The 25,020-nt window shown below is 41.8% G+C and overlaps 2 long non-coding RNA genes across 2 annotated transcripts in view; both read right to left on the bottom strand.

Annotated features, from left to right (window-relative positions):
- The window catches only part of LOC108448868, a 24,177-nt gene extending 19,124 nt beyond the window's left edge, over positions 1 to 5,053 (bottom strand). Inside the window, exons 1-2 of the long non-coding RNA XR_001864916.1 lie at positions 5,034 to 5,053; positions 4,164 to 4,185 (exon numbers count right to left, since the gene is read on the bottom strand). This is a non-coding gene — a long non-coding RNA (uncharacterized LOC108448868). The remainder of the gene's footprint in view (positions 1 to 4,163; positions 4,186 to 5,033) is intronic.
- A 13-nt stretch (positions 5,054 to 5,066) lies between these two features.
- On the bottom strand, positions 5,067 to 25,014 carry LOC108448867. Its single transcript, XR_001864915.1, has 2 exons — positions 24,152 to 25,014; positions 5,067 to 5,133 (listed from the first exon to the last, which is right to left on the bottom strand). It is a non-coding gene; the product is annotated as an uncharacterized LOC108448867 (long non-coding RNA).
- Between the last annotated feature and the right edge of the window lie 6 nt (positions 25,015 to 25,020).

Here is a 25,020-nt window from a genome sequence, read left to right as displayed (position 1 = left end):
TGAATCCCAGGATCGCCCCAGCCACTCTGGCTTCTGCAATCCTGCTTCATCATTCCCCAGCAGTGAGCTCAAGGTCCCACTTTCCCCTTGGAAAGCCCACCTCTCCCTTCCTGGTCCCACGCCATGAACATGCCAGACAGACCTACAAGGATCATGGAGGTCCAAGAGGCGGAGAGTCACCATCTCTGCTTTACAGTAGAGGAATAAAAATATTTTCCAGCTAACATTTCTAATCAAAATATTTACCAAAATACTTTCTACGCTGGACTATTTGTGGTATAGACAATTACTTCTCTGTTTGCAGATTTAACACTTACCTTTATTGCAGATAATGCTGGAGGGTTGGATGCATACTTTGCCCTTCAATTACCAGGGTGGATGTTTAAGTAATGAAACACTTAAGCTATTTGATATCAGCTTTAGGCAAACGCATTCAGCTGAAGTGGGAGTGAAACAGGCAAGACACTGATCACCTGTGCTGACTAAACCTGCGGGAGGATGGCTAGAAGAGAAGCAGGCAGCAAAACACACCCTGAGATAGTATTTATGACAAGCACAGCTCCCTTAAAGTCCCTGTAGTTATTAAATAACAGCCATTCCCATACTAGTGACCCTTTACCATACAGAACAGAACTTGTAGTTACAGCTGGATGTTTTCATTAGAAAAGCCTTTATACACAAAGTTTCTTGATCAAGTGCATATAAAGTGGCAAGAGTTTACACATGTAAAATAAACACTAATAGCCTGTGCTCAATAGTCCTGCTCTCAAAAAAATTACCATAAAAGAACAGCAACTTGAATGTGCAATAAAAACCTGCTCATTTCCCACCTCATCTAATTCTGCAGTGCTTCTCTCCAGCTGAACAGGAAGACTACTTTCATTTGTTTTCAAGTAATTGAGAAACATTTCAGGTCTTTATCAGCTCTCCAATCTTTCTTCCTTTCACACATTCCCTAGAATTGTTGCCAACAGCGTATTTATAAAAGATCCAGCCTCACAAAAATACTCAGGCAAACAATGTTGCAGGAAAAAAAACAGAAACTGAAGGAGCTGTTATGTAGGGAAGACTTAAAGGGTTGGATCATTATTTGAACAGAAAAAATAATTTGTTTCAGTGGACAGAAGAGCTGTGTGAGGGAGCACTTCCTAGGGCTGCACTCCAGCAGCAGCCACATACCTTTCCCCTAAGGGTGGAAATGCGTGTTTATTTTGGAAGGGGTTTGTGCTCCACATCACAAATGGAAACATTCAGCTGGGGCTGAGGCCTCAGAGCAAGACTGAACTGACAACACACCACAAACACACCCCCACAGGAAACCTCCTTCCTCTTACTTCGTTTCTCTTTCCTGAGGCCTCACCAGTGACTGAACCTGCAGCAGCCCAGATCAGCTCAGAGCTACACGTACGAAACACATGAGTTCATTATTGGCCAGGACAGCAACTTCACACCTCTGTGACAGACAAATCAAAACTTACTATTAATTAAAAAGAATTAGACCTTGATCACAGGCTTCTAGCACAGAAGAAGCCAACCCAAAGGGCAAACCCTCCCTCCCCCTCAAGCCCCACCACCTGGCCCTGCCCACCCACTTCAGCGAAGTGCCTTCTCCTGCACAAACACTGCTGAGAGCAAACAAGGAACTGCACAAACACCCTGCCCCAGGCAGCTGAAAAACAAACTGAAAAACCCTTCCAGATCCCATCTGCACTTGTATGATTTCTTTTTCTCCACTAGGGCCCAACTGGTGCAAGCACCTCGCACTGCCATGGCAACCCAGTTGCAGAACTCACACACACATAAAATGAAGCAATTTTTTTTAAGCTACCACAAACAGCTCCGTTAAATCATATTTATAAAGATCTCACCTACCAAAACCTACATTTTGCAAAACACCCAGTTCCAGTCCAGTTTTAATCTCTGATTTAATACATCCTGCCATTGGCATGCATTACCTGCAGCAGTCCATTCACTCAGTTTTACTGTACCATCCTGCCTTCACAACTAATTTAATTGCTGTGTCCCACATAGGAAATAAATTAACTGAAGACAATGATTATCCCTGTGTTGCCTTTTAGTTCTAGTAGCATTTGTCACTCAACCTTTTGAAAACGTATCCAAATACAGCACTTGGTGCAGCACTGCAATAAAGTTTACAGTCAACTCTGAATATTCTAAGCAAAAAGTTCAGTCAAATTTTTCCTCTTACTTAATTTTGTATTCATATTTTCTATATTTTAAGAAATTCCTGCTACCTCTCATAAGCTCATACACATCACTCCTTAAAGATAAGGAACTGGACTATAAAGTGGAAATAAAGCATTTCCACAGAGCAACCTGAAAAGCAACGAGTAGTTGCCAGACAAAGGAAATTCAAAGAAGGGTCACTTACAGGATTGTAAATAACCCCTGGCCCTTCCCCTGAGCATGACCAGGAGGTTTGGGTTCTCTGTAGGACAAGTCCCTCCCTTCTAACAATGCTGAACTACAAAAAGATGCATCACTGCTTCTAACAGGTGAAACAATAAATGCCAAAGCTGCTTCATTTCTAACATAACTATGCTTATTCACTGCTGTCTTCTTCCTGATTCATATTTTCTAGCAATAGAAGTTGCTGAAATACATGGATGGTGAACCAAAAAAATCCAACAGATGGAGAAATGCAGTCCCCAAATTTGAAAGAAACAAACTCACAAGCATACCTGAAAAACTGACGTTATTAACTAGAAACTTAAATGTGGCAGTTTCAAGCAATTAAAAGCAAAGCTGTCACAACAAAGACAGAAATAGTAACATCCCACAGAGGGAAAGCAGAAGGCTCTGTGTCTCACTAGTAACAGAAATGAAGAGCCACTGCATTAACACGTGAAAATGAATTTAGTTACTCTGACAGCAAAAACATCTGCTGCTGAATTGTGATATTAAAAAGTCATTATAATCCATTACAGAACAATGAAGCCTTTTCACACAGAAACGAGCTGATACAGAGAACAAAACAGGCAATGCTGTGAAAACAGAAATATTCCATTTAGATAGAAATTTCTCTCATGTATCTTAATTCCAAAGTTTTTTTATGTAACTAAGATTTGATGGGACTCATATACTTCTGCTCCCTTCTCCTGAAAGTAAAATCCACTGTTATGAACTACACGAGATCTCACAGGGCAGATGCAACCGAATTCAAACTAAAACTTTCTGACCTCTCACTTTCTACATAGGAAAAACTTGGAAAGAAAAGGACAGAGTTTCAATAAATTCCTGTTACAGTGTCTTCATCATGCAGTTATCACTTCATTTTTCTGAATTCATATTATTGAAGTAATACTTAATTTCTGCTGTATGAATCATAAGAAGTGTTTGAAACCTACGTTGTTTTGTCCACCCCTTACGTTAGGCTTGGCTCCTCTCTAATTCTCAGCCTTTGGGAATCTGGGAAGATCCACTTGCCTGTCACCTAATTACCCACCAATAAATTACAACGCATTTGAACTGGTTCAGAACTGTTCAAATCAAAGGACAGACAACACAAAAAGATCTGTAAGCCATCAGCTGCAGAAGAGAGACATTACCTTGCCTCTCTTCCTCGCCTTTCTGAAAGCCACAGCTTCATTAACTTTTCTCCTAGGGAACCTGGCAGTCCACTGCCCCCAAAGGGAAGGCATTCCTTACCTCTGCTGCTTCCTGACCATGCTGCAAACCAGCTCCACTCACTTCCCAAGCAGAAAACCCACACAGAAAGAAAAACAGGCAGTGATGGCAGCAGGGGAAGTAGTTTCTCCTAAGCTCCATGAACTGAGTTTACACATTAAATTGAGTTGAATTGTGCAAGGGGAGAGGGGCAATTACTTGTCTTTGAAACAGATAAATAACTACTAACAACGAAATGGGAAACTACATCTGTCTTGACAAAAGAGATGACATATGCTGTGTTATGGTTCACAGAAAATTAATCCATATATTCTTGTCAAGAGGCTGGTGTAGAATACCCAGCAAGATAAGCCAAAGCTTATGCTGAGAATCCCAACAAACTTCAGGAACATAACAATCCTAGTAAGATACACTCCCCTCATTAAACAGATACAAAGAATAAAAAGTACAAGCACACTTCTAAAACAAGCTTATAAAAATATCAAACATTTCACAAAGAATAAACATGAACTTACCTTTGGTTTTTTGTTCAGCAGCCTGAAAGAAGAGAAGAACAAAACAAATCAACTACTTGTCAATACTGCAAATTATACCTAATAATTATAGGGCTGCAGGCCTAACTTTTTTGCAGAAACTGTACACATAAATCAGGCATTCATTTCATTTAAGGACTAGAGAATGTTAGTTTAACTCCATGTGCTAGGAATGTGAGAATGGCAACCTCTGTCTGACTGAAGCCAAAAGCAGATGCCCAAGAGGCAGTGTAACGCACAACAAGAGATGACAGCAGCCCCATCTACCCACGCAGCCTTCCCTCTCCTGAGGGTTGGAGGCTTTCTGGACCCACACTGTATCTGTGAACCCTTTAGCACTCAGCAGAACTAACTTCTGTGGTTTTGTCCAGCATCCCTTTGAATCCACCCACACTACCAGCTTGCACAGAAGACCTGTTTATTTTTTAATCTGTTTGGAATCTACCCATTTTTTTTAATGATGCCTGATTTTTATACCAGAAAAGATGGTGATCAATTCTTATTTAAAATTAAAACTAACTGTGCAATCCAGAAAATGAGGGAGGAGAATGCACAGCAGTTAAAATGAGCCTGGGATCCCAGAGTCCCTTCAGCACTGCTGGGACTGACCCAGGGACCTCTTGGCTGAGGAATGGCCACGGGAGCCAGGAGTGCGAGCAGCCCCTTCCCACCAGGGCACAGGGAGCCCTGGCACAACTGCTTGGGCAGGGATTCTGTGACCACAGCCTTTCCACAAGCCAGTGGCAAGGATCACTTGTGCCAGGCTCACTCCCAGAAGTGAAGCTGCAGCATCAGTACCCACACTCCCATTTAAAAGTGAAGGGATCATTTACAACAGGAACATGAACAAACCTTTTTCTGAGCACCTTCCTTCTTTTTCTTTTCTTCCTGCTTTTTCTTTTTCTTTTCTTCCATCAAATGTTCCTCTTCTTGTGTTTCTTGTTCTTTCTCCCTGATAAAAACAAAGGTTAGGAAGAGCTTTTCAATAAGATGAAGTTTCTCTAGGAAGGTGAATAATCCATATTTGCATTGCTAACTTTCTACATCTCATGTCTAAAAAAGGCTGCTTCTAATGCTGCAATGAAAGCACTAAAAAAAAGCTGTTCCAAAATTGAAACTCACAACAAATAAAATAGCAGGCAGTGAGAATTAAGAAAGGGTAAATTTTATTTCGAACCTCTTTCCACAATCACTCATAAGTACTACTTAATATTAGCATATTCTAGGGAAAGGAAGTTTAAAACTGGGAAAAAAAGGAACAAACCCAAGTAATTAATTCAAGTTCTGCTGGCTTTCAGCAGCTGTGATTCACAATATACCTTGAAGATCATGAGCAAGTACATTATTTTGCAGCTATTTTTCTCTTTTTGATCAAACACATGCTGCATTAATTTTCCATACGCATCAATTTTGTTCTCAAGAGTTGTAAACCAAGGCCCAGATGAATTCCAATAATCATATTTTGTGTTCGTCCTATAAATTCTAGCTGAAGAATTTGCATTAATGCAAAACAAGACTGTTCTGGTACCATCTTGATTAAAAATTAACCTGAATTGTTCCAAATCAAGAAGAAAATCTATTTGAAACCTTCCAATCTCTGCTTTCTATGTCCATCACTGTAATAAATGGTTATAGCAATGACCCTCCCCAACATCCTTTTCAATAAATACCAATGCAAATAATTCATTTACTTCTCTATAACTCCTTTATCTTCCTCGACAGCTCTTCAGGTCCTGATCATTTATCAACCTTACAGATCTTCTGAGAAGGCTGTTTCTGATGGGCTGAAGCCATTTACTATCACTATTATTAGATTCAATGTCTTCCAATTACTCCTCAAGACCACTTTTAGCCTAATTTACTTTTGCTTTACATTTAACTTGCCAAAGCCTGCAGCCCTCCCTCTCTTTTCTTCGTTTGGATTTTTGCTGTTGTTTAAAAAGAGTTTTTTAGTTACAAAACTCTTTATTTGGTCACAAGGTGTGAGACTGCTTTTTACCTAAGAAAAAACAACCACTCTTCAGATTTTGCACATTGTGTCTTCAATGTTCCCCATGAAACATTTTGCCTCTTAGCAAGTTTGCATTTTCCTACATAGTTTCCCTTTGTTATAAAAAAGGAACATTGTAGCCTTTTGATATTTTGATTGCTGAAGGATGTTCCCAGATTTGGCTTTTTCACTTGCCTGAAAATACTGATCCTGGCCACTGCAGATGCTTTAACGCTTACACAGATCCTGTATGGAGCTCCAGACCAAATCAAAAGCAGATTCCCTTTCCTTGTGTCACCCCAAACTATAAACACTGCAGCAAGCAATTTACAGGTCTAAACTTAGGTGTTAGTGCCTTTTAAAGACACTTTACAGCACTCAGACTATTTACAGAAGTGAGAGATATGGCAAGAGCCAGGGTCTGGAATAGCAGCCAGAGGTTGGGCACATCTGGAAGCTCCTGGTGCACCACTGGAGGTCCAGACAGCTAAAATGGCATTAGGTGTCTGTATTTTAGATACTGAACCTTCTGTCATGACCAAAAATCCACCACCTGCACGACTGCTCAGTTTATGCCAGTTCCAAAGGGCCACCTTTTAAACACTGTACTGTAAATTGAGGTTTGGGAAACACTCACCCTTAGGAAATGCAGGTGAGTATTTGCATTAGGAGTTAAATTGCACTTAAGACAAAGGTACTTGAAACTGTACTTTTAAATGGCTTCTTCTAGGACTTTGCAAAAAAAGCAATGACTTAGGTTGCCAAAAGAAACTGAGTTGAAACTCAGTCATAGATTTGCCTTTATTCCTGTTAGCTTGGAGGAGAACTGAAGTCCCCAGGATCTCAGTAACTACAAAGAAACAACATCCAGTCCCTTCATTTTCAGTGCTCCCTACCCAAGTCACAGCAGACTCTACAAAGGCCCTGTTCCAGTGAACTCTCCCAAGCTGTCAGACTATTGCCAGAGGAAGTTCAGCCTTTTCGGTTTTTGAAAGCAGGTGAATGAAACAAGCCCATGTAAAATGAGAAACTTGTTGGTTTCCTCTTGCTAGTACTTAAGAAACCCCACGACATTACAGCAATTCCAAACACCACAGTTACATTTAAATCCCCTTCAATACTCAGAGCAGTATTTAAAAACAAAAACAAAAAACCACACACAAAAAAACAACAAACCACCACCACCACCACTTTCCTTAACATGCAGAGTTTTCTTTACGCTATGAAAATACAAGATTGAAAGGGATCTTAAGGATCATCTGGTCCAACCTTTCTTGGTCCAGCCAAGCCTTAGAAGTGTCCAGCCCTGGGGATCAACTTTCACCACTGCCAAAAATCACTCCTCACACTGGACTTCACCATGAACTTTTGTTTCCAGGCAATGCACCCTCTCAGTAGATTTTCCAAATCAAAGAAGAGCAAACATTTTGCTCCACTAAGAATACAACGTATTTTATTACAGTATTATCACAGCAATTACAACATCAGAGGTAGAAGTGCCACTCCTCACAAAAACCTGGAGTTTGGTTGTGGGGTTATTTTTTCATTTCTGAGATTAAAATAGCCTCAGATTAGCTCAGAAAATGATACTGTAATTTTTAATGGAGTTCAATTTTCAAAACTGATTTACATAATGACACTTCTGAATACATGTGCTTTAAATATGCTTAAAATAGAAATTAAGCTCCAAGCGGCCTCTTAGATGGCAACTCTTGCTGTCACTTTTAGGCAGAAATGAGTCATCGAAGAGCAAAACAAAAGGAAAACAATAAAAACATGGCTATATAAAGTTTGATTACATTGTCAAAGGCATGTGTTGCAGCTTTACTTCCTGAGCGACAATTTAATCTTTATTGCAGGAAACACGCTAAAACATTTATGAATACAAAGCTCATGTTCTAAAGCAGGAGTGTCTCAGAATATCCCTGTAGGAGTTTGCCTTGTTCTTACATATGGATCTGAATTGTGAAGGATTTTTATGAGCAAGGAGTTTTACTACAGAATGAAGTAGTGTTTTTACAGATTGCCTAACCCAAGGTTATCTTTAAAGTGCATGTGCTTGAAAGCTCTCGGAACAGGAAAGCAAGAGGAGCTGCAGGTCATGGCCAGAACAACTGGAGCACTGTGGCTCTGGCCTGTCAGTGCCTGTTGCAGAAATTTTTATTAATCCCTTTAAAAAATCAACAAATTTAGGCTGATTTATTTTTTTACACTAAGTAAGGACTTGAGTTTTCTAGTTGGTATCAGGCATTGGATGGCTTCCACAGCTGAAGGCACAGCTGGTGTTGTGGATCAGCACTGCTGGGACATTCTGACAGCACTCTGCAATTTTCCTTTTGGGAAAGGAAAATTTGTGTTCTTCAACAACCTTCAGGCAGAGTCTATTTGTATTATTGCCCAGTGTTTTAGAGTTCAGAAGTTCCTGCAGTAACTGAGGGCTAAACAGAGACCTGTCTCTCTTGTCATTCTATGTCGCACTGCTCCAAACCTCAACAACCTCATTAATTTTGTTGTACATGCAAGATGCTGAAGGTTTATTTAGTAACATAAGAAAACTGCCTTTTCAGCATAGCATTCCTAACCTTTGTCTACAAATGCCTTTGTCTGGTTTAGTGACCATAATTTAATTCCTCTTGTACCTTAAATCCTACTTCATGCTGGAAAAACCTCCCGTGACAGTTGTGGAAGTTGCTCTTATTGACAGAACTTGCACACAACTGCTCACGTACTGCTCTGGTTTTGACCATTTTTCCTAACAGTGATGATGGGAGGGGAAAAAACTGGGAAAAAAGAAAATCTTTAAACTAGAATTGTAAGGAACAGGCAAACAATCATCCAAATGCAGGCTGGGGAGGCTTTTTGGTAGGAATTAATAGATCCATGCATTGTTATAGGTGATAACAGATAACAGAGGGTCTGGACAGCACAGAGACAAGCTCTCACAGACAAGTTCTCCGAATCTGGTATCATAGAGTTTCAAACAGAAAGGAAGAAAATTACTACTTAGGAAGTTCTTCAAGATCTGACTGTATGAAAAAAGTGACTGAAATCATGAAGGCAGAAAACAGCCTGAAGGGTAGCCAGGAAACGGGATGAAATATTAACATTAAAAGAAGAACATCTAACTCCAGAAAGGCAGGCTTTGATTCCTTCAGGACAACTAAAATACTGTCCCACAGGAAGCAGCAGGTGTTGTTTCTTAGAAATCACCAGGAATCTAAATAACAATGCAGATATCCACATGCATGGGACAAATCCTACATAAAGCAAGAGGTCACCAGAGCATCAGCAATCCTTGTTTTCACAAGTGCTGGAACAGATAAACTAAAATTCTGTATTTGTCTAATTTTGTTTCCTGCTTCATCTCTGCACAGCCCAGCTCTGTGACCTTTCCAGAGTAAATACGGGTGAAGGGAAGGAGCTGGTGTGACTGTTAAAGTGCCAGCTTTGTTCCCTTGATATCCAGGCTCAGTCATTAATCAAGAAGAGTCAAGCTGGTCCCTAATTACAAGCTCTCCAATCACCTCAAAAAAGAAAGCAGCACGCAAAACTAGGTCAAATAAATAAGAAGGAAATATTAAAAAACCAGCACAAACACACAGGGACAAATTGAGAAAGGCCAGAAAAAATATGAGCACTGTGCATGTAAAAAGCAACAACAAATCAACCTTTAAGTGCTTCATTAATATGCAAGAGGAAATATTAGTTTTGATTCTCGGTGGGAAAGGGGGAGCAGTGACAGATGACCCTGTGAGGGCTAAAGTGACAGTACTTTTCTTTCTGCTTGAGCCCTCCCTAAAGAGGTCAGCGGGGAACAGATGGCCAACAACCGCCTGCGCTGGTGCGGAGCCCGCAGATGACGACACTTCTCCCAGGGATTTCTCCCAGGGATTTTGTGGGGCTCTGTCCAAGCTGGTGCCAAGGGCAGCAAAGCACCGACAGCCAGGCTGCTCCTGCCCCAGGATCTCCACCTCCACCGCTGCAATGGTCCATTCTGGCTTCCTTCCCAAAAGGGCTGCTGAATACAGCTCCAAGCAAGAAGCTCGAGATGTGTTTTAAAGTCCCTTCTCCCAAAATTTGGGAAGAAAGGAATGATCTGGCTTCTCAGAAAAACTCACATGACCTGGCAGGGAAGAAAACGAGATGGAGCTAAACATTTTACTACTACTCCAAAGAGGAAATCAGGCCAACAAAGGCAAGAACAACTTTAAAATTCCCAAGAGTAATGGGATGTTTCTCCACTGGCTGGGCCTGCTGTCATTTACCATGGGAACAACTGCATCTAAGTCATTGCAGGTAACCTTAAAGCATGAGCAGGTGGATGGATGGCACTCTGGAAGAGCAGCAGATGGCAAAGACTGTGCATAAAACTTACAAGGGAAGAGAGAAAAACATCAGCAAGACCTAACAAGGATTTGTGGAGCTGAAAAAAAGCCTGATTTTTTTTCCTACAGCATAGTACCAGGCATTTTTAGAAAAGGACGAAAGAGAGCAAACCAAACTACATAACTGACTTTTCAATCCACGTGGATTAGTAAGAATATGATTGCTTTATTATTTAATAGTTTTAAGGTACGTAACAAAATTACAATAAAAACCCACAAAACCCCTCCCACAAGGCAGAGACCTGATGAATTTTTGTTGCAGTATGCCACATGTCCAGCAGCAAAATTTTTATTAACCACTTTGCTGCCGGAAAAATGGGTACACTTATTTAGTTTCCAGAATATGTCACGTCATGGGGCTGCAAAACAATTAAGGAGGGACAATATTCAGAACACCCTGATGAACTCAAAATGCAGAAAAAAGGGAGAGCGTTATTCAGTGATAAAAAGTGCAGGGTACCATGTTTGGCAGGAAAAATCCTATATAAATATAGCATAGGGAACAAGTGGCCGAACACCAGCTTTGGGGAGGAGAAAAAGCAGGTGCTACAGCGGATTTCACTCCAAAGGCAAAGCAACAATGTCACAGACGGTCAGAAATTCATCAGCTGCTGCGCTGTGTCCAGTTTGGGACTATCTACAGCAACAGAGACATAGGTCAGCTGGAGAGAGCCCAGAAAACAGCACCACGTAAATCAAAAAAGCACAGGCCCTTGGAAAAAACTTCAGACTTGGATTCACTTAATCTAAAGAGATGGAAACCCCATTATTCAAAAAGGTGTTAAAGACAGAGGTAGAGAAGCATGGAGTAAAATCTTTCTCCTTTAGCTGCGGTAAGTAGCACTGAATTTAAATTGCAACAAAGAAGATTTGGATTAGGCATAAAGAAAAATCCTCCACACTGAAGTATTTTTAAAACCCCAACATTAAAATGTATACCAAGTCTTTATAAATATACATTTGAAGAAGAAGAAAAACACGAAAAGAAAATAAGATTTTTTTTTTATGAGGCAACACTGATACAAGACCACACTGACTCCTAGACACAAAAAACAATTAGAGAACTGGAGGCCTCTACCCATCCACAAAGTGAAATCCTACAATCTCCTTTCCAGGGAATTAGTGGGGGAAAAGCGCTCAGTCACACCACTGTGGACAAGATAAGTCTATGGAGGAGTTCCGTGCACAGGTGTGATCACACAGCTTGAAACGACACCCTGCAACTTGAAAGTCTGGGTGCAACATTCGTTCCTGTCATAAATGAATTTCAATGAGAGTTTTTGTTTGATCTCAATTTATGATTTCTTAATCCCATGTTTTCAGGTTTCTCGCTGTCCAGTTATGTCCCTGTCCTGCACTTAACCCTCCTTAACAGATTATTTGCCTTGACAGGGGATTCCTGCCTCTGAAACATCAAGCTATCATCCACTGCTAACAGATGTGGGCTGGGACTTTGATACCTCCAGTTTCTCGTGAACTTATCTTGAAGTGCGTAACAGAAAACTTATCTCCTGAACAGGGACAGCAGCCTGATTCCTGCACTCACTTAGAAATTCCACCAAATTTGAAGTCTCTGCAGGACCACAGTGTAGCTGCCATTCAATTCACCCAAGAACATCACAGCATTAGTTGAGAATATGGTGTGAAAAGCAACACATTCAATTAAAATTGGTGAAACCAGAGGCAGGTTTTAGGTTGTCCAAAAGACTAAATTAATAATCCTGTTCCTACAACCTGTAAAACAGAAATTCCGGGATCAGAAAGAGCTTCTGTGTTCCATACTCTGTCTCAAGGCTGCATTTCCAGCAGTAGCACACAGTGTTTCCAAAAGGCCATTTTGGACTATTGGTTGAAGAGCAATAAAATCCTGGCAGGACCCCAAGGCAAGAAAAGGAGAATGCCAGCTGGTGTGTGCAGGACCTGGACTCCCACTGGAAGTTTCCAGTTCACCCAGTGTTAACTTATTGTGACCCTCCTTTATGTACACGTAAGGAAAATAACCACTCAAGCAGATTAGATTAGAGGAAAAATATAGCAGAATAGGTAGTTACTACCATTCAATTCAAGGTATTTTTCAAAAGCGCACCGACCTGGCCTTGTTTCAGCTTCTACTGGTTATTACCAATGACTAGAAGAGGGGGGAAATTCCAGAGAAGAAAATGTTTTACAAACTAAGGATGCAGATGAACTATGACTGGTAAGCCAGAACTTTGAAGAGCCCGTATTTGAGCACTGCCAAGTCGCAGAGAATGTTTGCAGGACTTGGGAGTTTTTGTGTTTCATCTAGAGATTTCCTTTTGGGTTTGTTTACACTCCAGTTTCTCCTGGTGTGTTTAGCTGAGAGGGATGGGTACTGATTAGAGTACTGGAGTACAAATGGGAATGTTTCAGATGTTTGTTACCCCTTCATTACTAGGTAGTGCACACCAGAGTGCATCTGCAGAGCAAAACTGTCGCTGCAGAGGATTTCCTACTCACACCATCCCTGTTTCAGGTGGAGCCTGGCTCCAGCCTGCTCCCATGCAGAAAGCATTAACTGCACCCTTGGAACTCATCATCCAGCGAGGTTTTATTTAAAAGGAATCTCATAACTGCACTCCAAGACACATGACGCCAATCAAAGCACAGCAAGTGAGGACAATCACTTGATCAGTCATGGAAGTTCCAATTCAAATGAAGAGATTCATGTAGATAATCCCATAGGGATGCCACCACACAGGCACATCCCCTCTCCTGTGGAGGTGTTGCTCTCCACAGTGCAGGGCTATTAGTGTACACACAAGCTCCAACATGCTTAAGGAGTCAGTGGGTAAATCTGGGCATGGGCTAGAATACTGTACACCAAACTTCACCCATTTATGCATTTCAGGCACAAACCATACCAGAATTTGCTCCCTCAATCTGCTGACAACACCCCAGCAGACCTTAAGTACCCCATCATGGGCACCACTCAGGCTGTGCAAAGACCAAGAGAAAAAAAGCCCCACATCCCCAAAAAAAAGCTTGCATTAAATTCACCACTCAAAGCAGGCTACAAACAGCAAGAAACATGCTACGAAAAACAACCCTCCTCCCCCAGCAAACACGGACTGATGGAAAAATTAAGCTACACACTGTGAAGAGTGCAGATAACCAGATTTACTCTCCCAGCACTGCCTCCCTCCCAGGCCTGATGATAGCTACCAGCAATTGATCTGGCATCTGCTCCACAGCTCGTCCCCAGTCTTCCTGGGACATAATGCACAAAGGAAAACAGCTTTGGAATCCAGCAGCTCAGCAAGGGCACAGCATGTTTGTCTCTCCAGATACTGTTGGCTATTTTGGTTTCTGCAAATACTTCAGAAGATGAGAGCTCTGTGCCAGCAGAGGAGAAGCCCCCCTCACTGACCAAGTGTCACTCTTTAGCTGACCCGGGAGCAAAAGCAATCCACGGACAAGCTGCTGGCTCTGTTTAGCTGAACTCCAAGAACTCTTTAGAGGAGCACTGCTTCCTGGGGCAGCTGCACAGGGATACTGCAATGTAGGCGGCCAGGAAACTGGAAGAGAAGCAGCAGCTCCACGGGATGTTTTGCCACGCAGGCTCAGAGCTGACCACTCCCAGGGACGGAGCCTGATGGAGTCAGTCAGTCAGTCAGTCACCTGTCTGGCAGTACCAGGGTCAGGAGGGACAGGCCACAGCTGGGAGCACTGTACAGCAAACCTTCAGAGCCCTCCAGCAAGCACAGCTAAGCCTTTATGCTCCTCTGTTGAAAAGACTGAAAAGCAAGTTTGCGTAACTATAATGATGCACCGTTTTGCCTGTAGGGATTTCCAGCACACCTAATCCTCCTTTCCCCGTTCCATCACAGTTAGGTGCCAGTACTGAATTATTTCTGAGCCAAATCACTTTGTCAGCAGCAGGTGAAAGCACACTGAACTTATTTATTGCCAGAGCTGAAGATCAGATTGGTGCTCTCACATAGGTGGAGCTGGACAACACAACCTACAGCATCAAAAAGTAGGAAACAGAATTTACCCTGAAGACAGATGTGTTTATGGTGCTGGTCTTGTGCTTACTCTGGGAAGAAGGTGATGCTGACATCTTCAGCAAAAAACACCCAGCTTAGAGCAGGCAGAGGCACACAGGTCCACCACTGGGTGTCCATGTTCATGAGTGGTTCCAGTGCAATTAAAACAGGCCCAGGAAGGTGAGCAATACCTACCCTTAGGCAGACTTCTGGCCACAGGCACAGTGGAAAAATGCACACACACTTCCTTCATTCCTGCCCACAGGCAGGGAAACTGTACCAGGCATGTCTAAGAAGAACACCACACACCAGCAAGACAGTGAGGAGCAGCAGTGACCAGACACACATGTGTCACTCAACCTAAACACTCATCTGCCCATCTGAGATGACCTACGGTCCCCTCCAGGCCAGGATTTCCTGTGATATTAAAATCATACCCCAACTGTGTGGCAGCTGTAGAAGCCAATCTCCAGGAAGCCAGGGGCTGAGCCTCTGCTACCACACCACTGAGATCTCCAGGTGTCACCTCAGAAGGCACAAATGGTGGGAGATACAGGACACTGCTGCAGCCCTGACTCCAGGAAGCTCATGGGGAGACCTGGATGGGGGAGTCAAAGGACAGCAGCCTCACAGGGAAGGGGTGTCTCAAGATCTATGATCAGAAAGAAGTAAGGACACTGTTCCTCATGCTGTAGAGCCCGGCATGGGAAGGATGAGGTGCTCTCTCTCCACACCACAACACACACACCGCCTTGGGAAGCTGAAGTCCCTCTGTACTGTGTCACCTCACCATAGCTGTCCCACATGAACAGGTGAGGTGAACGCACAGCTCCTGACACAACAAGGCAAAACAAGATGCAAAAGGGAAAAGAGATGTCAAAAGAACTGCCTGTCTCAGAAACCAAAAGGGAAATACACTTAAAGCAAATACGATGATGGAGATTTAAGTTTCTGTAAAATGTTTATTCTTTTAAAAGATTTCAGAATACACAAACCCGTAATTTCCTCCTTCTGCATTTTTAAATTTGCTGAGTGAGCTCATTGAACATTCAAGCTGTTGTCTTCAAGTTTTCCAAATACCATTCTATTTAAAGGCACTGTGAATAGGGAATTCAATTTATCAAATGAGTGAAAGAAGAATTCTTAGCAGGAACCCTGGTGAGCTAATCAAGAGTCACAATAAAATGTCAGGGGTCCTGGAATTCTCGGCAGGAGGTTAACACCAAATTTGATCCAAGTCAAGGAAGACAAAACATACTATAGACTAATAGAACTGTACTAAAAGTTGTGCACTGCAAATACATGAAAATTTAAACGCAAATGAAGAAAATCTACTTGGTTTGTGCACTTTATACACTCCTAGTATTTAACTACAAAAATCAAAACATGTTGTTCACCATGATCATGTCATTTAACTTAAAGACAACACTTTTTGAAGATTTTAATACATTTTGAAGCTAGTAAGTTTTTGTTCAACTGTATCTTCAGCTGCAATGCTGTTTTAAATTTGAAAATTAAGACAGTAACATAATTTGAATAAGATAAGAAACAGTTACTCTGTACCTATCTTTAGGCTGGAAACTGGATTCAGTAAAAGATTTATCCTATCATCCAAAATTAAGGAAACAGCATAATCCACGCTAGCACCTTTCCTTCCACAAACCTACCAGAGTTTAAAAGATCAGCTCTGCAGTGCTGAAAGGGTAATCCTTAAAACTTGATGAACTTAATGGAAATAAACTTCTCTGTTCCTCTACTTCACTTTCCACAGTAAAAGCATAAATTAGAGTATCAGACCCAGCATCAGAATGGGCCATCATCCATTTTTCAACTTAGCAAATGAATAGCAGCTCCGTGGGGGAGGAGAGACAGGGTGGGAGAGAGATCGGGAAAGGAAATAGCCATAAATGATCTTCCAGGACAGGAAAACTAGTTGCAGTAAATACCACTTTGGAAATCAATTTATGGTCAATTATGATCTTAGTAACAACTATTTCATGCCTTCATTTACTGCATGGAACACCCAGGGGAGCAAATATTCTCAGAAATATATCCAATATGTCTCCAAGTACGTTATCTGACCAGTAGATGCAGACAGAATTCTAGAAAGAGCAGCTCTTGCTTGTCTGGATGCTGACTGAGGGATTGGGATGGGGGAGGATGGAAGCACAATTTCAGAGCAGTTGGACTATCAGTGTTGCAGTATCACCCCGATAAAACAGATTACATCTATCAGTCTGGGTTGTTGGCTTCGAAAGCAATGAGTTTTGTCATCACTGCAGCATTTCACCTAAAAATTTATGAAGCAAGTTTCATTCTCACAAATGTAAGAAAAAATTAACGTTGAGGGTCTTTTTTTAAGCAAATCATTATGTAAACATCCATCCACTAAGCCAACCATTGCTTTATTCAATTATTACATGTAAATGCGGTAGCAGAGTATAAAGACTGACATCTCTAATGTACTGTTGGTGTAGTGAGACTTACTCGGACCATTCTTTTCCAGAGTGAAGGAGTTGAGTTCTATGACACTGATTAGAAAAATAGAAATAGTAAAAATTACACATTCACCAAGCTCCACCAAGTCCCAGATAATAAATCTTTCACCCAAAACAGTGCTATTTATACAGAGACTCTGCTCCTTAACAGCAGCAGTTCTATTACTGTGAGAGACCAAATTTAGCTCCACACCTGGGTCAGACAGATGTATTTTATTATGATCATACTCAAAAACATTAAATAGCATTTAGTTTGCTACCATGAGGCTCTCCTCCTTCCCTATCAGAGGATGCTACATCTTCCATATTAATTTATTTTTGAAAGACTTAAGGTAAACATATACTTCATTATAGTTTACATCAGCAAAGAGAAACCAACAGGCAGAAAGATGTGAACAGCACACGTATGCCAACAGGTTATTTTTAACTAAAAGCAATTTTTTCTGCATCATGAAACAGGAATGAGGTATAGTACGGGGCACTTCCAGCATTCCAGCCACGACAACATAAGGAGATAAGGATGATTAGATTTGCAGAGATGGGGCATCTTTTGTAAAAGAAAAAATTTCAAGTGCAGCACCCATTTCAAAGCTGACACTGTGGTAAAAATTCAGACAACACAAACACTGGAAGCAATTCTCTCTCCTCTGTTAAGTAAGCTTGTGCACTTGGTAAGTGCAAGTAAAAACACTGAGAGAAGAGGAAAGTTGAGACCTGCAGATCGACAGAATGATGTTAGCAGAGGGATAATGAGGAATCCTGCTCCAGACTGCCTTTGGTAAAACACTTGTGTAAAGAGACTTACTTGATTTACACACATCCCCCCCCCATTAGGTTATGCCTGCAGTGCCATTAAAGTTTTTAACTTCATATTTCATGTGCAGTATCATCCTCAAGGCTACTGTGAACATACACTGAGTTCAAGCAAAAACATTACAAACACCACCCAAGACCACCTTCTATGGCCCATTAATGACCTTGTAGGAACACAGGAAAATGGCAGTCGGCACACTATGCATCTGTACAGCTGATTTTTTTTTCCCTTGGCATTCTCCCTGAACTGCTCCTTTTTTCTAGAATGGTTTGTGTTAAAGCACTGGGCTGATGCTCTTTTGTTTACCAGTAACCAGCTACTGTTTAAAAACAAGGATCTCCATTGTCAGCACCAATGAATGACGGGAGCATCAGCCATGAAAACACTTTGGAATTCTGAAGAACTAAAAGACCTGAGAGTCGGAGGCTAGAGCAGGACTGAAATCAGACTGACACAACACAGATCTCTGGCTGAGCTTAAAATAGACTTGGCAGAAGTCAGCCTGAACTAATAATCGATCTGTGGACGTACTGACCACCCAGAATGTATCCAAGCCACGGCAAGTGCTCCCTATCCCTCCATCAAAACAAAAAGCTCTCCCACTTCCCATCAGGAAGCTTTGGAAACGCAGGATGAGAGAGAGAAAACTGCAAACTTTGAGCATACAGAACACAGGAAGGGAGGAAAGGGACAGGAAGGAAAGCAGCACATCTCAGAAAAATCAGGTAATGCCATTCTAAGAGACTCCTCTTGGGCAAGACCATAACAAAGGGAGCACCACCAACCCTTCAGAAAGTCAGCATGGGAAAACATGCACAGACCCCACGAACAAGAAGCTGGGGGGAGAGAAGTGGAGGGAAGAACAGATCTGCCTCCGGAAAACACCCATGGGCAGCCACTAAACATAGCCCAGGGTGGCTGTTTTCCTTGAGGTGGAAGGGAGACGGGTGTTATCTTTTCCTAAATGAGCCTATAGCTGGTAGCTGCATGAAAACTATTTTGAGATATATAAACATATTTTTCTCTGGGGCTTAATTACCACAAAGGATGCCGACCGATTTGACAAGTCAATTTTTCTCTCAAATAAAAAAAAAAAAAAAAAAAACCAACCAAAAAAACAAACCAACCTGAAAAACCTCATTGTCTAGCAATGCAGAGCTTAAAAAGCAGCCCAAACATCCAAGGGATAAATATTAGGTATTTTCAATACAAAGCAATAAGCAATTGTTACCATTTCTCCTAATCGAGCTCCTAAAACATAGAAGTTCTGGACTGAAATCTAAGTGAACGTACATCTAGCTTACAATTTTTTAAATGGCTGTACATTTCAAACCCCAGAAAAAGCAGGCTGCAGATAGCTGTTTATTACAAATGACTTCCACCTCCTCCACAGCCCTCAAAGGCAAACTATAAAGCTGTGTGCAAAGCCAGACAATCTGGGCACCCAGCCATAAAGCATCACTGCTGCAGCACAGATAACTGTTCTCGCTCTCAGCCATCCTTGGCTGCAAACCCATGGGGAAGAGCTCCAGAAACCAGACCTCAGGACTGTCAGGGCTCCTAATATTTTATGAACTTGAATTACAACTACGTTCAAGACCTCAGTGCTGAAAAATTACAGTGCTGATTCACACCCAGGGTTGAGACCAAAACTCACTCAGATTTGCCTGGTACCCTGAACCTTGAGATGCACGAACAGCCAGTCATTTTACAGCTGCCTCCAGCGACAGAAGCCTTTTTATTGGGAGGAAGAGAGAGACATGCCACACTTCAAAAAAAAGACAAAAGAATCAGATGCATATTTTAAGGTAGTGCTGCATTTTCCACCATCTTTGACATGACCTCAAAGAGCATGGTAACTATTTGTGCAGGAACAGGCAGTTTGTTTAGGATGAAATCCAGAATTTTTTATCTTGGGTGGGAGATTTTCGTGAGGTATTCCTACAAGGTAGGAAGGTGCACAAATGAAGTTTCAGAAAACACAGTTGTAACTGTGTTTGGGAATCCACAGTGAAGTTAACCATGATTAAGTAATGATAAAATAAGCATAAGTACATCTCCTTCTGACACTTAAGATGTACAACTTAGCCATGCTTTCAGTTGACAATTTTCCTAAATAGCACAGATTCCTAAAGGGAGATCAAATAATACTTTGATTCCTCTGCTTTCATACATTAAGAATAACCATCTTTCATTTTACCAATAGCATTTGCCAGTGAAGAGATGGTGCAGAGCACATAGATCATTTAGTAATGCAATTTAATGTCACTTCTAGATCATCTCTCCATTCAATAAAGTATACTTCTCTTCTAAACACTATTTGCCCTGGCTGATATCTTCATAATACAGCTGAAAACCTCAAGCCATTATCACTAGAAGGCATCAGCTGATCCTAAATTGGCTAGACTGCAGCGTCACAGGCATTTAAGAGGTTTCCTTATCATTCATCTTTAATACTGAGGGATCGACACACTCCTACCTGCAGCTCCTAGGCCAAGGGGAAACCTTCTAATGGTATTACCATTATCTTGTAATCTGAATTTTAAACAATTAAAACAATAGCACTTCTGTGTTGCAGGTCTCTACTGCAACCAAAGATGATACATTTTTCATCTGTTCTCGTGTTCAAAGTCTTACATAAAGCACTGATTTTTTTAAAAAGCAGCAATATGCAATCTGCATTGAAGCTGTTTTCAGAGAGAAGCAGCACTGTAACAAGACACTTAAATTTAAGTAATCAAGAGAGACCATTTGGTTTACTCAGGAAAGGTTTGGTCATTTTATTTTAAATCTGCAGTTCTTGTAGTCAATAAGATCTGGCAATTCTTTCCAAATGAAAGCCTCTTTTTACTGAAGCAGGGGATGGCTCCACCCCTGACCTCCTCCTTCAGCTTGTTTTGGAAAGGGGCCAGATGACAGCATTTGGAAAAGCGCATGTTTATCTCGGCGAGGCCAGCTGCTAAGTTAACATATTACCCGTTCCCACATCCCCCGCTCTTGGTTAAGTCTTCACAGCTAAAACTGAAAGTAAACGCTGCCATTGGGCTTTTAATAAATGTAACACGAAAGAGAAAAGGAGTCTCCATCGCATGGAGCATCTGAACTGTCTGGAGAAGTGCAGGTCAATTTGAGTGAACAGCAGGCAGCAACTGTGTCAATAAAATTCTCTGCCTTTCTGAATGAAGTGAATGAAAAACGGAAAAACAAGTGGTTTTATTTCTAGACTAATTTAAAGCTATGCTTTCTACAAGGCTGCCACTCAGCAACAGCTGGCTCCAATACACAAGGAGATTATAAGCCCCTGCCTGACAAAACCTTAAACTTTATCTTGTTTTATTGTTAGTCCATACTTGGCAAGGTATGGAACATGGGAGCTTTGAGAACTTCAACATAGAATCTTTAGATTAAAAGTAGTCTTATGCCCAATTATGTTTTTCTCATTTTAAGGAACTTTCATCCCATTATTTTCAAAGTCTTAAAAACCTCTTTCAAGCAAAAAGAGTACAGAATTACCTTACTTCCCTCAAACATCAGTGAAAGGTCTCAACTAATCAAAAGCACAGTGTGTTATCTTATTAGAAAAGACAAATCCTGGAAAAGAAACCAGAAATTAGGCTGGAGAGGTGGGGTTTTCATTGATCCCAGCCAGGTCCAGCAGGCTTTGCAGTGGGCAAACCCATCCACTCAGAGATGATCAGAGACAGATTTTGGAAGAAGCCAAGATGCCATGGCTGAGGGTGAACCTCCAAGTCCCCAAAATGGTTTTTAGCCCAAGGGCAGTGTCCCAGAGCAAACTCCACTCTGCAGTGGCCAGCGGGGAAATGGCACAGCCCAAGGCTGCTCACAAGGACATTCCCAGGCACTGGGACTGACACCCTGCACCAAAATAATCCATGTGCTGTAAAGCTGATGTACAGCACACACAAACCACCCGTGTGTAACACAACAGCTCTTAGTCTGATGGATACCCAGACTTAAATCTATCAATATGGGAATCCACACATAGAACAGGAACATGAATACACCCTAAATCTATCCTGCTGCAATCCAGAGGAGCTCTCAATAAAAAGGTTTGTCTGCCCTGTTTCTTTCATTGCTACAAACAAAACCTTTAAACAAAAGTATAAAATATTGCCTAAAATACAGCCCCTACTAATACCCATCCCTCTTGCCCTGGAGCGAGTCCTGGCTCCAGCAGCTTCCCCTATGGCAGCACCTGTTCTCCGGGGGCTGGACTGAAATGAACCTTCCTCATTTCAGGAAGCCAGGCAGATCACTTCCAGTCAGAAATGATCCGTTCCCCTTTGAAGATAAGGACAAAGCCACACAAGGCTTTATTGCTCTACTGCTGGTGCCCTTAAGCACTCATTTTCCCTAAAAAAAAAAGTTCAAATTAATCTGATTTACTACAGCCTTTTTCACAGGCTGAGTCCTGGGCTCGGAAGCAGCCAGGTTAGGTTACCCACCAGCCGGCATTCTGCAATCTCACCCAAAAAGCACCACCAGGGCTACCCAGGGCAGACCGAGCCTCCACAGGCTGCAGCAGTTTCCTCACTGGGGTATCCACGGCTAACACTGATGCTTTCATGTTCTGGAAAGAATTCCAGAAGCCAGAGCAGGGACGCCAGCGCATCCGGGGGCTGTTCCTCAGCACACCATTTTGAGCTCACAAATAACACACAGGAGCAGCCAGCCAGACATCCCAGGGATTCCTGAACCCGAGGAACCGCGGTTGTGGAAAACTCTGTGATGTGCTAAGCACAGGTTGCACCCACTGCCAAGTCGCCTCCTATTTCCTTGGAAAACACCAGGGGAAGCAGTGAGAATCTGTGTGTACCTTCCCACTACTTTCTCTAAATTATTATTTTAAAAAATGTAATATCCGAGAGGAAACTGCATTTAAATTCTCAGTCGTCGGGGAATCCAAAAAAACCCACCCACCGCACGGAATGAGGGCAGGATTTGGAAGCCATGCCTCGCTCTCCCAGTGCATCCAGCAGCAGTGCAGATGTTCTCCTGCTCCTCCGCTCTGGCATTGTCCTCAGGTCCACAGCACCACCGACACCCACCTGATTTAAAGCTCTGCACCACCGACCAGCCCACTAACAGCGGGATTTATTGGAATTTTAATTACCTTAACCGGCCTAATGTCCACAGCAAATTTCTGTATATAAATTAGCATAATTCACCAGATACATACATATGCAAACGAGAGGGAAAAATATGCAACAGACACGGGTATGACGTCCCAAAGATTATTTCTAAATTTAAACTGGCTGTTAGAATAATTGAATAAATCTCTTCTCGCAGATACACTCGAGTTGTAGCAGAAAATAAACTAGCCACAAAGACCTGCAGTATTATTTTTAATGGGAAAACAGGGAGGAAAACCCAATTGAGTTCAATAAATCCCATAATTGAACCTCCAACTAATTACATATTAAGAAGATTAACCTTTGACACAAACTTGTGATACAAACAAAGAAGCCTAGAACAATTAATAAACTTCCAGTGTTTCAAGATTTCTCAGGTTAACAACTGAGCCCTCCCCATTTTCCTCCCCTTCTGTGTCGCAGTTAAAAGGATAAACTCTGTTTAATATTCTTTCTCCCCCTGGACATTCCAGGTTTAGACGAAGATCTCTCTGTGAATACTCAGGAGAAAATTACTGCAGATCCCCACAACCTCATTACGTGGCGGGAAAGAGGAAAAATAACCCAAATCTAGATATTGAACTTTTAAGAGAAAGCAGCCATGAAGGACAAAGCTGGAGCTCATGTGCTCGCCCACAGGACAGCACCGCTGGCCATGCCAATTTTCCAGCCCTGGGATCATCTCCAACCCGCTCTGCGATAATTTTCACACGTGTAAGTTCTAAAGCAAGAGCACACGCTCATGCCTTGCAGCAGAAGCTGCCTTCATGTCGTGTCTGAGTAGCACAACATGTTCACAAATGGCACTTTCTGCTCGCTGTTCAGGGAGAAACAGCGATTCCGGACAGAGAAAAATTACGGAATTAATTCTAGCAATAAAAAAAAAAAAAAAAAAAAAAAAAAAATCCGGAGGTTGATCACATTTTAAAGAATTGTATAAAAATAAAATGGATTTTGAAATGTTTTGGGGGTAGTTCTTGCTTCGCTGACTAATAAGCAGTCTAAAAATAATAATAATCTAGTTTAGACTTGTGAAAAAGGAGGAATGCACCGGCTTTGCAGGTCTCTTCCCCCGCTAACTTCCACCGTGCCCGGATTAAGAGAGGCTCTTACCCCTTCTTACCTTTTAGTCTTTTCTTTATGGGGCTCTTTGGCAGCTTTCGATTCAGTCTTGCTGTAAGGAAACAAGTGAGTATTTTGTCTACCGTGTAGGGGTCTTTCTGACGTGTTCCTTTCTTATTTTTAACGCTTTTTTTTTTTTAATTTTTTTGTAAGTGTACCCGCGTAATTTCACGAATATGAATACGAAAAAAAATCTCACACGGCCAAAAAAATTAAGTTTTTTGTTGTTGTCGTCGTCGTTTGTTTACCCCCCTCAGGGAAAAAAAAAGTCTGCCACACAGGAGATGAAAAAAAACCCAACAGATCAACAGGAAAACACTATCCAAGTAGAAAAGCAAAGAGCTTCAGTGTTATCCAGCCCAGAAGAGAAGTGCAGCAAAAGCAGGTCCAATTCCAAAACAAGCTTTCGATTTCCAGTGAAAGAAAAAAAAAAAAAAAAAAAAAAAAAAAAAAAAAAGAAAAAGAAAAAAAAGACAACAAAAAAATAACCAAGACCAAGAAACCAAGACAAATTACACGTTCAAGTCCCCAGCTAAATTTTTGCACGAGTGTGTCTTAAATACAAGTTTGCTTTTATGTGTTGCAGCAAAACCCACGAAAAGCCAGGATTTGGAGTTGATCGGGATGAGTTCTCGTGTGTGTGTCTTGATGGGTTCTCAGTCCACATGGAGGAGCATCTGAGGGCTTTTCAAAAAGTGCAAATCAAAAAGAGAAACTGGGATCCAGAAAAGAGTTTTAAGATGGATCCCCCCTTCAAAATAAAAGGAGGAGGGGAAAAAAAAAAATAAAACACCACCTCGGAGGCACGGGGGGGATGCGGAGTCTCACATGGGGCTGCGGGCAGGAGGAGGATCCCGCCGGGAGGTCCGG

This window comes from Corvus brachyrhynchos, unplaced genomic scaffold, assembly GCF_000691975.1.
Source record: "Corvus brachyrhynchos isolate BGI_N302 unplaced genomic scaffold, ASM69197v1 scaffold148, whole genome shotgun sequence".
NCBI classification, from domain to species: Eukaryota; Metazoa; Chordata; class Aves; order Passeriformes; family Corvidae; genus Corvus; species Corvus brachyrhynchos.
Note: the sequence above shows the minus strand (reverse complement) of the source record. Positions and strands in the feature narration are given on the sequence as shown.